The sequence below is a fragment of the Hemicordylus capensis genome, chromosome 5, assembly GCF_027244095.1.
Source record: "Hemicordylus capensis ecotype Gifberg chromosome 5, rHemCap1.1.pri, whole genome shotgun sequence".
Lineage (NCBI taxonomy): Eukaryota > Metazoa > Chordata > Lepidosauria > Squamata > Cordylidae > Hemicordylus > Hemicordylus capensis.
Genome location: NC_069661.1, coordinates 117,661,326 through 117,676,158, shown reverse-complemented (window position 1 = coordinate 117,676,158; position 14,833 = coordinate 117,661,326). Strand labels below are relative to the sequence as shown.

At 43.6% G+C, this 14,833-nt stretch overlaps 1 long non-coding RNA gene across 1 annotated transcript in view; it reads right to left on the bottom strand.

Moving 5' to 3' along the window:
- The window catches only part of LOC128328062 (uncharacterized), a 66,512-nt gene extending 52,486 nt beyond the window's left edge, over nucleotides 1–14,026 (bottom strand). The window contains exons 1-3 of the long non-coding RNA XR_008308980.1: nucleotides 13,958–14,026; nucleotides 4,232–4,309; nucleotides 3,419–3,479 (exon numbers count right to left, since the gene is read on the bottom strand). This is a non-coding gene — a long non-coding RNA (uncharacterized LOC128328062). The remainder of the gene's footprint in view (nucleotides 1–3,418; nucleotides 3,480–4,231; nucleotides 4,310–13,957) is intronic.
- Between the last annotated feature and the right edge of the window lie 807 nt (nucleotides 14,027–14,833).

Here is a 14,833-nt window from a genome sequence, read left to right as displayed (position 1 = left end):
GGGTTTACTTCTGAGTAAAAGAAGTAATTAGGCTTCAAATCTGAACTCCAGGAGATCAGAGACAGATCAACAGTGGCAGCAGAGGAGACAGTCTCTGGCATTAGAGCTTTGTAGGCAGGCCTTAATGGATCCTACAAGAACAGATTCTTTGCTGCATTGCTGAAATATAGAAGGAGGCACTAGATGGTAGCAAAGGTGCTTTAACAAGTGATAGGGCCTCAAGCTTGCATCTCAATTTGAGTAGCAAAGTCTTGCTCCTTGTGGCATTCCATCGCAGCAAAACAGAATGTGTGTGCTACATTCAAATTATAAAATGGAGGCCTTTAAATTAAATATGAACATTAAAATGTGTGTTCTCTTATCTTGATTCTTTTCATGTTAAGTTAATTGGATCTTAACAATGCCCTCACATTTTGCATGTATCAGAGATCTTAAGCTGGCATGACATTTACATCACACATTTGTACACTACAAGCTGCTGAAGAAAGGCTGCCTGCTTCAGCAGCCTAGCCTTATGAGGATCTGAATGGTCTGATCCAAAAAGGACCTTAAGGCAGGGTTACTAGCTAGCTTAAAGATCAGAGACTCCCCTTAGCCTTTCACCCTGACATTGACTGGGGGGATTCAGCAGGCACAGCTTCTTAGCCCAGTTTGCCTTCAGTTCTGTTGCCCACCCTCCTCTCCTACCTGTTGTAATGAGCAGCACCCCAGTCTACCTGAGGCAGAAGCAGTGCTAATGCCCTTGGCCAAGTGCTTTTATGGGCCCCTTTAATAATGCAGGGTGGAACAGTGGGGACTCTGCATTATAAGTAAAGAAAGATGACGAGCACTCTGGGCCACTGCACCCACCATGGTAACCCACAAAAGGGTCTGGGGGTGGCTTATTTTGGTGATAACATCAGCAACTGGCTGGCCACACTGAAAGCAGCCATATTTTTCCCGCCTGAGTTTCAGGCCTGAGTTTGGTGATCCCTGGTAAGGATTCCCCTTTACAGGCACTGGGTGGGGGGATGCTACAGGGTTTAAAAAGGGTGATCAGGTGGGAGGTGGCAGGGCTCCCTCAGTGTGGGCCAGCAGAGGCCAGCAGAGTGGCTTCTGTGCATGCACTAAACTGGGCCCCCACTGGGCCTCACTGATGGGGTGAACGTCGGCCGGGCCCAAGGGAGCCACTGCTGGCTTAATGTCATGCTGCCTCTGAGGAGCCACACATAAGGTAACTTCCCACTCGCCCCTCCCCCCTCCCCCGCTCACCCTTTTCCAACTATTCAGGGTTCCCCTGGTGCTGGTAAAGGGGAGTCCTTACCAGATTCCCCTTTGCAAGCACTAGAACCAATCAAAATGATTAGATCTGAACCAGCCAGTTTGTTTGGGCTCAAACCAGTTCACACACCCTTACCCAACTGAAACAAGAGATTTTGTTCCCATAGACCTTATTGTGATACATATACATTGGCTTCTTGTCTTGAGTATTAGTTATGGCAAAGGTGAACAATTGTTCTGCCTTTTCTTTTTTACTTCCATTCCTATGTGCTTTATCTGTGTGCACTGGGATCCTCAGAATAACAGATACTAAACAGGCAAAGCTTTTCCAGTTCCTTATTCCCAAGCCCGAAAAAGTTTTGCTTGCTGAATTTCTGCATGGCAAATTAAAGGGACTCAAACAGAGCAGTCTATCCTTTCCCATCACAGCCAAGATCCTGAGAGGGTAAGAATGACAGAGAAGAATAAATTTTACCAGGTACGGTATTGCTTGTCACTGCAGCACTTTGATAGGTAAAGGTGCATCTGCCAAAATTCTCCCCTCTATCTAAGCGTGCATTAGCCTTCTCAGGGCCTGTATCTGGCAGTTCTAGTCCCTACCTCCTGCCAAAAATAAGACCAGCACCATTATTTGGATCTTTATAACCAAATATAATATAATCATATTCTCTAGCATGTGTGATAAAAGAAAGAAAAAAATCAAATCAGTTCATATTTCTCATATTTGAACATTTAAGGGCAGAAATGACTAAAATCATTTTGTACTAAGCTGTGTTCCTTCCAATAGTTTGTAATGCATATCTTGGTTATGCTAATGAATATATGTTAATTAACCTGCTGAACAACCGGGCTTTGATCTAACAGTTCAGCTCTTGCAAATCATATCTTACTTAACCTAAATGTCAACAGCATTGTTTAGAAAAACTCCATGTAAAAAATAATCACTTTTAAAACACGCTAGATTAAACTAATCAGAGAAAATGCAGAGTACAAGGTAGTAGATGCAAGATACACACAGGAGGGAGGGAGAAAGAAATCAGCTCTCCTAAACATAGCTTCTCATTCAATGAACTAATGCTTGGAGGTAGGGGTGTGTGCGGACCTTTTTATGTGGTTCCGTCTGAATTCAGACTAAACCGCGGGCCTGAGAATGGATTTCGTTCGGTGGTTCAAGGAGCTATGTAAGTAGTTTGTAGGGGAATCCAGTGAGGATTCCCCTTTATAAGCAAAGGGAAATTCTTCACAAAAGGTTTCTAAAGGGTGGCCGTGGGGAGGGGGCGGCAAGAGCCAAGGCACCTACAAAAGCAAGTGATAAGGTGCTTCCCACCGGCAGCCGTGGTACCGCTCTTTGAAGCTTCCTGGGCCCATTGCAGAACAACAGTGCTCCCTTCCCCAGCTGCCCACACGTGGCAGTGTGGCTCCAGCACAGACTTGGCCTACATAGATGTTGACCTTACAAATGGCCTTGTGCATGTGCGGAGGCCCAGTCAGTACCAGAGCTATGCTGCCACGTGGATTGCTGGAGAGAGAGTGGACTCAGGCAGCTTCAAGGAGTGGTACCGTGGCTGCTGCTGGTGAACACCTAATCACTGACTTTTAAGGTGCCTCAACTCTCACTGCCACCCCTCCCCCGGCTGCTCTTTAGAAGCCTTTTGTAAAGGATCCCCCTTGTAAATCCTCACTGGATTCTCCCTCACAAGCCACTTTACATAGCCCCTGGATCTGCTGAACCGTTCTGCCACAAATTGGGCTCGATTCGGTTCTACCACAGACCTCCCACATTCCCAAAGGCCAGTCCGATTTGCAATTGAGCCACTTGAACCAGCCCGGTTTGTGGCGGACCATTTTGCTGTGGACTGTCTGTGCACACTCTTTTTTGGAGGTGCTGCATCTTTGCCCATCTGCCAGTAATTCAACAAGTGCAGTTCTCTTAACACATAGATTAGATGTAATTATAATAGAAATACTGCCCCCCACCATCACCACAAAAGAGCCCTGTTGAAAATAATTGGTCTGTTTCCATAAATGATGGGGGATTTTTTGCAGATAGTGTGCCTTGATGGATCATGTCAGTTCTATAAAACTTTGCCTTAATTTAGTCTGAAACATTTCTCAGTAACAGCATTGCCAGGTTGCCCCCTAGTTATTGATAGTATACCTGAAAACTCCCCACTGGCATGACACGAGAGGGTCACCAGCTGTTTTTCTGACCTTCATAGCTGGAAAAAAGAAATAGATTAGAAAAGCTGGGGATTCTAAAGATCATACTAAATATTGCTTGAAACACGTGATTGGGACTAGTGTACTTGGGTTTTTTTACTGAGTAAACAGCAGCTGGACACATTGCCCTCCCCAGCACACTGGGAGAGAGGCATCGCCGGAAGAGCTTTCCTCTAGAGCATATTGTGCCAATCAGTGTTTTTACCCAGGGCAAATAGCCTTCCCCCTGGGACCCCCGATCCAGATCATGACCATGGCAGGAGATTAAACCCCCATGCCATGGTCCTGATCCAGTTACTATTTACAGAATAAACAAACAAACAATAATGCTACCCCAAATCATATCCTTAAAGTAAAGTTTACTCCAGTTTGAACCCAAGTCTCCCATATCATTGACAGATCAGTTTCCAGGTTGTTACCTTTGCCAATGGATATGTGCAATATTTCTATAATGTGTGATACTTCTATAATGTGTTGGTTTTTTTTACATTGCAGAAAAAATGCCTTACATATGCATGAATATAGACAGGCAGAAAGTGTTTATATGCCTACAGTATTCTTGGAGTCTGTGTGTGAATGTGTAGATATAGACAGATATAGAGAGATGATACACTGAGCTTCCATTTCAATGGATATCTAGACACAGCAAGATTAAGCCTTGGTTCCTTTGATGGATTCCTATTTTACCAAGAAAGTGAAGAGTTACTTTCTAAAGCTTGAAAGTACTTTCTGAACTAGAGCCAACATCTACCTGCATTTTTTCGTTGCTGCACAGCCAGGCCTCAGTCCACTCAGAATCCCAGAAAAGAACAGCTTGACCTTTTATTTCCTGCCATAAAGGAGAGAATGAAATAAAAGACCCCCTCAGTGTTCTCACACTTGGTTATACCTTTAATTATGGCCTTTCTGTATCTCAGGCGAGCAAGTGAAGGAAACTTCTAACAAAACCCTTTTGCATCTTTTCAGGCTGCCTCTATCAAACAAGTGAGCTCTTTTCTCTGTTCGGATAGAGATATAAAGTATATTGTGCAGGTGTATGGATCTGGAATGGCATCATTTCCCCCACTTTTAGTGCTTTAGGTCTGACACAACCCAGGGTATTATCCTATGCAAGCCTTAAAGATAATAAAAATAATCCAGACTCCAGTCTAACTGCACCCATGTGTAGCCCCATCCTAAGCACTGGTCATAAGCCTCTTGTCACAGGATCCAGAGGAACTGGATCCTGTCCCCAGCTCCTTCCTCTTGAACAGATTACTTGGACCACTGCATATGTATGCTCTGATAAAGGCTACTGCGGTACAGATTTGCATGTCCTTTAGTTCCTTCTGAAGCTAGGGGAAAACATGGAAGCACGCAAAGCACATATCTTTTAGCTTCTATTTTAAAGATAATGTCCAGGTAAGTAGGTTATATGTAGTCAGTGACTGGATAAATTTGTGGTGGCTTCCTGCTGTGTTCATAGATACAGCATAATGTTTTGCAAGCAGTAAAATGTATTAGTAGTAGTAGTATATATAGCTAGTAGAACCACCATCCATTCACTGTAATGAGAATCATAGAAAGATCCCATCGCTGCTAACTCGAACAGACCATGAGTCCCAATTAGTTTTTAATGAGTGTATTACTTCCATATCATGCAAGTAACTCACATGTATGGAGGCAGGAGACTGCAGAAGGTTGATGGATCAAATGGAGATGAAATCATAGGAGATACATTACTGCAGATGGAGAGTGTTGGCTGATCCATTTGGTGAAAGGATGGTGGTTTTTTACTCTCTATATAGGGACTTTTGCTGTGAGGACTGAAGAAAGTTTCATGGTGATAAGTGCTGAGAATTGGAACTAAACAAGCAGGCTTGGCTGCTTACACAGGACTGGTTGACTGAGAGGAGACTCTGCCAATCAATCCCTGGCACCTTGAAATTGACTTTGGTTTTGATCAAGCTTGGCTAAGATATTTTAGCTTACACACACAGATATACTTGATTTATCTATGACTCATACTAAGTGATTCTCCTAAAGATTACATAAATTGCTATGAAGGCTAATTCAGCAATAAGATGATTTTCTACTATGCATGCAATCTAAACCCCTGGTGCCCTCATGGCAACCCAGCTATTGCTAAGTAGTTCACCACCTTTGGATGTTTCCATCACTGGAAAAGTACATAGATGTGTAGATGAATCCTTCTCTCCATTCCCTAGCATAGAACCTTCACTTAGTTTGGAAACAGGACAAATGAGGGTACCAAGCCGCTGGGACCACATTTAATTCTCTGCCTACACTGAAACAGTCCTCACTATCTGCCCCCTTTCATTTAATATGTGTAGCCCCTCTTTGCTTTTCATCCAGTTCCTGATTGCCAAATTGTTGCCTCTTTGGCAGTATGTTGGCTTCATCTTAAATATATAGTATATGGGTTGCTAGAGAAAACTATTTCTGTTAGAGTTATGAATCAGGAGCAGCCGGTGAGGGCAGCAAGAGGCACCTTTAAGGAGTAATAAGCAGGTGCTTACCAGCATGTAAGCAGCACCTGCAACCTGCTGCGCATCAGCGCCGTGCCTGTATCTTTGACCGTGCATCACACCAAACAGCAGTAAGCATCATGGCTGAAGGCTGTGTTTCCCAGTAGAGAAACAGTAGATAGGAGCGGGGTGCTGAACCTTTGTTCTGTCTACCGCACCTTAGGGGTTTGCCCATTTTGGTTCGAATCCGGACTGGACTTGAACCAGACTGGGCATGTTTGGTTTGTGCACCCCCGAACATCTCTGAACAACCCCTGGTTTGGTTTGGTTCAGGTTTGGTTCGGGGATTTATTTTTTAAGAAATTGTGATTCAACTATTTTGACATTGGGATTCAGCTATGAAGCCCCAGTCCAAAGTGGGGTAACATTGTGCTGGGCACCAACCACTGAAAAACATATCTTCCTAAATATGGTTGGTGCCCAGCACAATATCACCCCACTTCGGACTGGGGCTTCAAAGTTGAATCACAATGTCCAGACAGACATTTTCCACATCTAATAAGATTCTTTTACTATATTTCAGCCCATACTGGCTGCAATCCAACTGAAGATGAAACACATATATTTCACCATGAATCTCGGATAGGACTTCCTGTCCTATAGCAAGTTGCTAGGCATAATAAATACATATGCCATATAATAAGTAGCAAAAATCTTTATTATCACAAAGAACAGAATCGATTTTTGGATTGAATTTCCAAAAATTGCAGGTTTCCAATATGTGACTTTTCATCTACCACCTTCAAGATATATCTAATTATTCCAAATGGCAACAAAAAATTACATCATTTTAAGTAGTCTAATTATTATCAATATATTATCTCTGACTATCTCTGACTATATATTGACAACTGACTATGACATTTATGATTTTAAAAAAGTCCAGATGGTATACACATGTTATTTCCATTTCATCCCTCATAATGCTATGAGCTAAGTCCCAGAACACCTCATTGTTCTCATGAGAAACCTATACACAGGACAGGAAGCCACAGTCCAGATGGAACATGATGAAACAGACTGGTTCCAGATTGGCAAAGGAGTAAGACAAGGCTTTATACTTTCTCCTTGCTTATTCAGCTTATATGCTGAACACATTCAGAGGGAAACTGGATTGGAAAATGAATGTGGTATTAAAGTTGGAGGAAGAAACATCAATAACCTGCACTACACTGGTGACACTACTCTGATAGCTGAGAATGCAGATGATCTGCAGGTTCTAGTAGTGAAAGTCAATGAGCACAATGAAAAAATGAGACTACGACTAAATGTAAAGAAGACTAAACTAATGACAACAAATACAGCAACCAGCCTCAAAATTGATAATGAAGAGATTGAAGTGGTGGATAGCTTTGGCCTTTAAGGACAAACCAACCACAGTAAAGGATCCGGCAGTCTAGAAATACACCACAGACTAGCACTTAGTAGGGTTGTAATGAAGGCCTTGGAAATGATATTTAGATGGTGTGATATGTCTATACCTACAAAGATTAGAATAGTTTGGACAATGGTTTTTCCTGTGACACTCTATGAATACGGAAGCTGGACTTTGAAGAAGCAGGACAGAAAAAGTATTGACATTTTTTAACGGTGGTGCTGGAGAAGACTTTTGAGGACATGGACAGCCAGGAAAACAAACAAATGGGTCATAGAACAAATCAATCAAGAACTGGCACGCGCACGCATACCCAGTACTTCCAGCCACTTCCGGCCGAAAAGGGGGAAAGGGTGGCATCGAGGTACAATGCTGCCCTGGAGGCTTTCATAGAAAATTAGCACTGGTGGGGGGAAAGCAGGGGGAGGGGTAAGTGCACCCTCCCCCACCCTTAAACCTACCCCCGGCTTCAAACTTTGACTCCCCAGTGATCGAACCTGTTCTGAGACCCGTAAAAGGGCCTCCGAACAGGTTTGTGCACATCCCTAAATGATGTAACAGAATCCTAGACCATACCAACTCCATTTGCAAGTGGGGTTGTTGGTCGTGTGTTTTAATGTGCCCCTATAAAAATCTCCCTGCATGTAATCAATTAGCACATCAAGGAGAGGGTTGAGCTAAACCTTTTGTTCAGATGTGCTAATTTAATACATGGGGGAGATGATGGGGATTTCTTTTTTTCTTTACTTTTCTACATAGAGGCAGCAGTGACCCCACTATTGCGGCACTTCCTGAGGCCACATGCCAAATGCTGCCTTGCCCTACATGCCTAGCGGGCACAATTCTCCTTTCAAAAACCGTCCCTTGCAAGCTTTGAAGGTGGTGTGGGAGGGGCAGGGCAGAAGGTTGCTTCTTCTCATGCTTATTGTAAGCTTTGCAAGGAGTGTGAGGAGAAGAGTCTTCTTCTCACATTCCTTGCTAAGCTTGCAAGGGTCAAATCGGTCTCAAAGAGCTGCTTCAGCAGAGGTGGCAGGGGATATCTTGCTGGCCTGCCATCGCTGTACAGGAAAGCACTTAAAAATTGGGCACGCACACACATACACACATCTCTGATGTGACACAGTCCAGAATTCTGACACCTCAGGGCCTCTTCTGGCAGAATCAGAATGACTCCAGTGGAGCTTCAGGTAATGTCTCAGAAGAATGTCTCCCGATATACAGCTCCCTCCCACACCAGTGTTGTCCTTCCCCAAACACTGGGGCGAAGCTTGCATGAGAAGGAATTGGATTGTAGCCTCCTCCTAAGCAACCTGGAGCATCTGGCCTTTGTGGTGGTGTGGAAAGAGCCATGCTGCAGTAGCTCCTTGCTGTGTCTGCAGCACCAGATGGGGCCTTCAGTCTGCATAGCAATTGGAACGGCTCTGCCTCTTGGGAAGAGCAGGCGGGGGGGGGGGCCTCAGAAGGGGAGAGGTGTTTTGTTTCGACTATAGAGTGATACTAGGAAGAGCTACCGAGTTTTTCTTTATGAACAAGGTTAATTCCAAACAGCCATTCGTCAATTCGTTTCTTAAAAAGAGGTAGAGACAACAAGCTTTTCTCTAATTTTGCTTTTGGATCATTGCTGGCCACTAGATCAATAGTCTTCATTAGTTACAGGTCCCCTAAAAGTAGCTTACTGCCACAGCAGCTGACATTTAATCTGTGTCAGTGGTTGCTGCTGATCATAGTTGCAAGGAAGGAAAATCCAAATCTGGAAAGGCAAGATGTGGCAATATGATGATTAAATGGTGAAATATGGCTACATTCAAATGCAAATATGCAGAGACACAGGGCTGGATTAAGCTAGTGTGGAGCCTGTCGCATATGGTATAAAGGGGCCCTAAATTTTTTTTAAATGCACATAAATATTAAAACATAAATTATTTACTTGCATAGTAAAGTAATTTTTTCATTTGCTATATTTTGGAGTACGGGAGACCAAGCCACAAACTCTCACTTACTACAACAACAGTGAACATTTTTATACCGTTTTTCAATCAAAATTCTCAAAGTGGTTTACACAGAAAAATAAAGAATGGATAGATGATTCCAAAGGGCTCACACGCTAAAAAGAAAAATGTGGTAGGCACCAGCCACAGCCACTGGACAAATGCTGTGCTGGGCCTTCTCTTAAAAGTCACATTTAGCAGAAAAGGGATATTTTACCTCACATGGACCAAATAAAACAGGTAAAGTTTTAACTTTAATTCCCAGTTGGAAGCCGGGTGTGCGGGGCACTCGAAAACACGGGGTCTGTAGCAAATACTACATTTGCTACTATGTTAATCCGCCATAGCGAGACACACTCAGCACTGTTGTTGCTGCTGCCGTCGCTGGCTATTTATTATTTTATTTATTTATCAAACTTTTTATTCCCCACTTCTTATTCAAAGATTGCCAAAGTGGCTAACATGTAGAACAACACCATGATAAAATCTGAAACAAATTGTCAGCCACAGCATTAAAATCAAATGCCATTAAAAGCCAGCAAGAATAAAAATGCCTTTACCTGTTGCCTAAAAACCATCGTCAAGGGTGCTTGGCAGATTAACAAGGGAAGGGAGTTCCAGACACAAGGGGCCCCAGCTGAAAAGGCTCTGTTCCTTGTGCCATTGATAGCACCTCATAAGATGGGGAAATTCTGAGCTGGACCACCAAAAATCTTAGTAGTCAGTTTGGTTCGTATGGAGGTTGGTGGTGATCCTTCATCTCCCCTCTCCCAGGTAGTTTAGGATTCTTTTTTGTATACCAGTCTCATCATTTTGAACAGCAGTGAAGTGGCAAGTTGCATTCCCTAGTACCAGTATGAGTTAGCAGTCTTGCTATCTTGTTCCAAATGTATTTTGAACCAATTAGAGTTCCTAGATAGTGTTCAAAGGCAGCTCCACACTGAGCACATTGCAGCAATTGAAAATCATTCAAGCAAAGACTATTAGACTGAACCTTGGGAATGTATGTTTCTTGGGCTGCCTCTGTACAACAATGTTGTCTAGCAAACTAGCAAAATACATGTCAGAGGTACTTATTGTGCGGGGTCGGAACTCAGGAGACGATTTTGATCTCCCGGTTCTGGATGGGGTCACGCTCCCCCGGAAGAAACAGGTATGCAGTCTGGGGGTGCTTCTGGATCTGAACCTCTCCCTGGTGTCCCAGGTTGAGGCAGTGGCCAAAGGTGCTTTTTATCAGCTTTGGCTGATACACCAGATGCGGTACTTATGCTGGTAACCTCTAGGCTGGATTACTGCAATGTGCTCTATGTGGGTCTGCCTTTGTACGTAGTCCAGAAACTGCAGTTGGTTCAGAATGTGGTGGCCAGGTTGGTCTCTGGGTCATCTAGAAGAGACCATATTATTCCTGTGTTGAAAGAACTACAATGGCTGCCAATACATTTCCGGGCAAAATACAAGGTGCTGGTTATTACCTATAAAGCCCTGAACAGCTTAGGCCCTAGGTATTTAAGAGAACGTCTTCTTCATCATGAGCCCCACCACCTGCTAAGATCATCTGGAGAGGTGTGTCTGCGGTTGCTGCCAACTCGTTTGGCAGCTACTCAGGAATGAGCCTTTTTTGTGGCTGCCCCTGGACCTTGGAATGCACTCCCTGTTGAAAATAAGAGCCTCCCTATCTCTGGCAACTTTTTAAAAGGCACTGAAGACACATTTATTCACTCAGGCTTTTAATTAGATTTATTCTTTTAATTATTAATGTTGGTTTTAAATGATTTTAATTGTTTTAATATTTTAAAGGATTTTAATTGTAAACCGCCCAGAGATGCAAATTTTGGGTGGAATAAAAACACGTTAAATAAAAACAGAAATAAATAAAATTATGGTGGGCAGGATGGAGAAAGTGCTCAGATTTGCTGAAAACTCTAAGGCATACAAGTTTCTCTGTAAGTGGGTTCAGATGAACATCCTCCTCTATATGCAAGGACGGGGCAGTGGCGAGAATGTGCACACCCCAATGTCACTCAAGGACATGCCAACATGATCCTGGCACATCCTATAACCACATGTGGGAATGAACATCTGAATCCTAAATCCTGAATCCAAAACCTTGTTTAAGGATGATCATCCCTCACACGCCAGAGCCCCTGGTGGCGCAGTAGTAAAACTGCCGCCCTGTAACCAGAAGGTTACAAGTTCAATCCTGACCAGGGGCTCAAGGCTGACTCAGCCTTCCATCCTTCCGAGGTTGGTAAAATGAGTACCCAGAATGTTGGGGGGCAATATGCTAAATCATTGTAAACCGCTTAGAGAGCTCTGGCTATAGAGTGGCATATAAATGTAAGTGCTATTGCGAGCGCTCCGCTAACCCCATTTTGTTTATTGTGTGCTGCCATGGAGCAGCTCCACACCGCAGCAACACACGAGGAGACCCCCCCCGGGAGGCTGAAACAAGCCTCCCAGCCCCGGGGGTCTCTCCAGAATGCCCAATGCACTTGCGCGGGGCATCGTGGAACTTCCGGGGGCCAGCTGACCACCGAGCCCTGCCGGAGCCCCATGACAGAGCCGGCAATCGTGTGGGTGGCTGATCCAGCTGCCCAGGGACAGCTCCCTGCCCGCGTAAGGGGAGAACAGGCTCAGCCCGCTCTCCCTGCACTACCCCGAATGGCACTTCACACCAATCATGTGAAGCGCTTTCTTATGTACAGAGGGACAAGTGTAGACTGCTTTTTACCATGTTCTTGCTGCTGGCTGTTTTTTTAGCCCTGCCTCTATACCAGGAGTGGAATACAATTAACTAAAAAGCCCCATTCAAAAGCTGGCCTGGATCAAGGAATAGATTCACCAAAAACACCACACAAGGGACAAGAATCTGTTTACTATTTCAGTGTTATCTTTCTTACACACAGCACACTCGTCAAACCTCCACCCCTGAAGATATTCACTTCAGTATATACATAATATTTACAATGCATTCAAGAGCAGATGCAAACAGTACGTCTACATTTGAACAGCAGTTATTTTACAGGAAGCATCAGTATAGCCTTTCCTTTTTGAACACTGATATGTTGTAAAATGAAACCTTTTTTAAAAATGGCAGCTTAAAAACCTCTGAGATCCCCCCGCCATGCAGAATATAATCAAAACAACATATAATTTGCAAAGCATTTAAACTAATTTTGCTTTACAGCTAATGATGGAGCTATAACCTAGATTTTCTCTGGTTATTGCATTAGGCAGGAAGAGTTATGAAACTTCACGCCTTTCTACATTCTGTTGAGCTTGCAATCTTGGATGAAGGGGAGAGCAAATTCTCAGGTGCTAAACGTCAAATTGCTGATTGGAACAGATGCTGGAGTGAGCTGAGTAAGCAAGACTTTCAAGGGTGGCCTTTCCCCCGAGAGTTCCATTTGAGCTGGTCAAGGGCTAAATATTACACAATTTTTTAAAATGGATTTTTCAAGAGTCACTATTGCATTGCTATTGGCACTGCTGCTTTCATCTCTCTAAATGAACATAAGCCAGCAGCAGCAGAATCTAGCTAGCTCTGACTTGCATAGATCAGTAGATTTCTTACTATATTAGGAACACAGGAAGCTGCCTAATGGCAAATCGGGCCATTGGTCCATCGAGCTCAGTATTGTCTACACCAGGCCTGCTCAACTTTGGCCCCCCAGCTGTGTTTGGACTACAACTCCCATAATCCCCAGCAGAGGTCCCTCTAATATTTTTCATCTCTGTGCAGATTGAGTTTTGTTCTGGCAGGCAGTATCAAGGCACTATGTGCACACATGCAGACTGGGGCTTTCCTAATTCAACCTGAGCAGGATCTAAAATTAATTGAGTGGACATCAGAAAACTTGTGAGCGCGCGCATGCCTTAGAGGGAACAGTGTTCCCAGCCACAGTGGCCAATAGCCAGGAATTATGGGATTTGTGGGCCAACATCCGCAGGAGGGCCAACGCTAAGTAAGGATGTGCACGGAACCGTGGCTGAGAGGTTCAAAGGCAGCGGGGGTGCCTCTTTAAGGGCGGGGGAGGGTGCACTTACCCCTCTCACCACGTTCCCCCCCACTGGCGCTCGTTACTGTTAAAAGCCTTTGGGGCGGCAATAATAATAATAATAATAATAATTATTATTATTATTATTATTATTATTATTATTATTATTATTATTACTACTACTACTACATTTATATCCCGCTCTTCCTCCAAGGAGCCCAAGGAGTGTACTACATACTTGAGTTTCTCTTTCACAACGACCCTGTGAAGTAGGTTAGGCTGAGAGAGAAGTGACTGGCCCAGAGTGTCAAGATATTGTAGTCACCCATCCAAACGGGACCAGGGCAGACCCTGATTAGCAAAGAACACAATTCAGGCTCTCTATCACAAGACCGGTTCTCCTCCCTTTGAGGCACTCTGTGATTCCCCAGGCCTCTCGTGAAAGCAGGCCTTCTCCACTTTGGCACAAATATTCATCAAATTTCCCCAGGATTATGAGATAGCTGGCCCTATTGCCAGCAGCTGCAAAGCTAAAGGACTTTTTAAAATGCTCTGCTTGTGGGCCCATGACATAAAGAGAGCACAGACCTGAATTGCTTCATCTTCAGCAGTTAGCTTCATCGAGCAATCCAGTAACAAGAGAGCGGCTGCTTCAAATCACTTCAGCAAGTCTACTCAGAGGCGTATCTAGGGAAAATGGCCCCTAGGGCAAACACTGAAATTGCGCCCCCTGTCCAAGCATCTGACACCCATCTTTCAGATAACTTTACCATAATATCAGCTGAAAAATACAAGTCAAGCTCGTTAATCTTTTAATATTTCAAAAACTATTTAGCAGTGGACTTAGCCAGACCAAAAAATGCTGGAAAACTACAAATTTCAATATGTGGGGGCTCATGAAATACCCACATACTATGTGGAGATGAACTTGGAAAACTAAACAGAAGTGCCTGTCTAATTCTCTACTATGCATTGTAGCATCACCATTACATGAGTTTTAAAAATCAATGGAGAATTTGACTTTTCCCAGATACTCTGTAAATAATTAAAGGATATGCAGAGTAAACTGTGTCACTGCTTGGAATATATTCTAGTCTTTCAGAAAGACAGTTAAAATGAGAGAAAGAGAGCAAGAAACTCCCAGTGGGCCTTAATATTAAGGGTTTCACACTGATTCAAAGACAAACTCACCATTAAGAGCCATATTAGCAAGACATCACATTTAACTCACTTATCACAAGAAGCAAAGTAAGAGCAAATGAATACAATCCTAGCTCTTAAGCGTCAGCTCAGTATTCACAAGCCCTGATTCTCTGTACATAGTGCCAATCTGAATATGTGTACAGTGTCTTATATTATTATTATTATTATTATTATTATTATTATTATTATTATTATTATTACCCATAGCCCCTTTGGGGGGTTTCCTAAAGGCTGGGGGGGTTGCAAAGATTCCCCCTCACC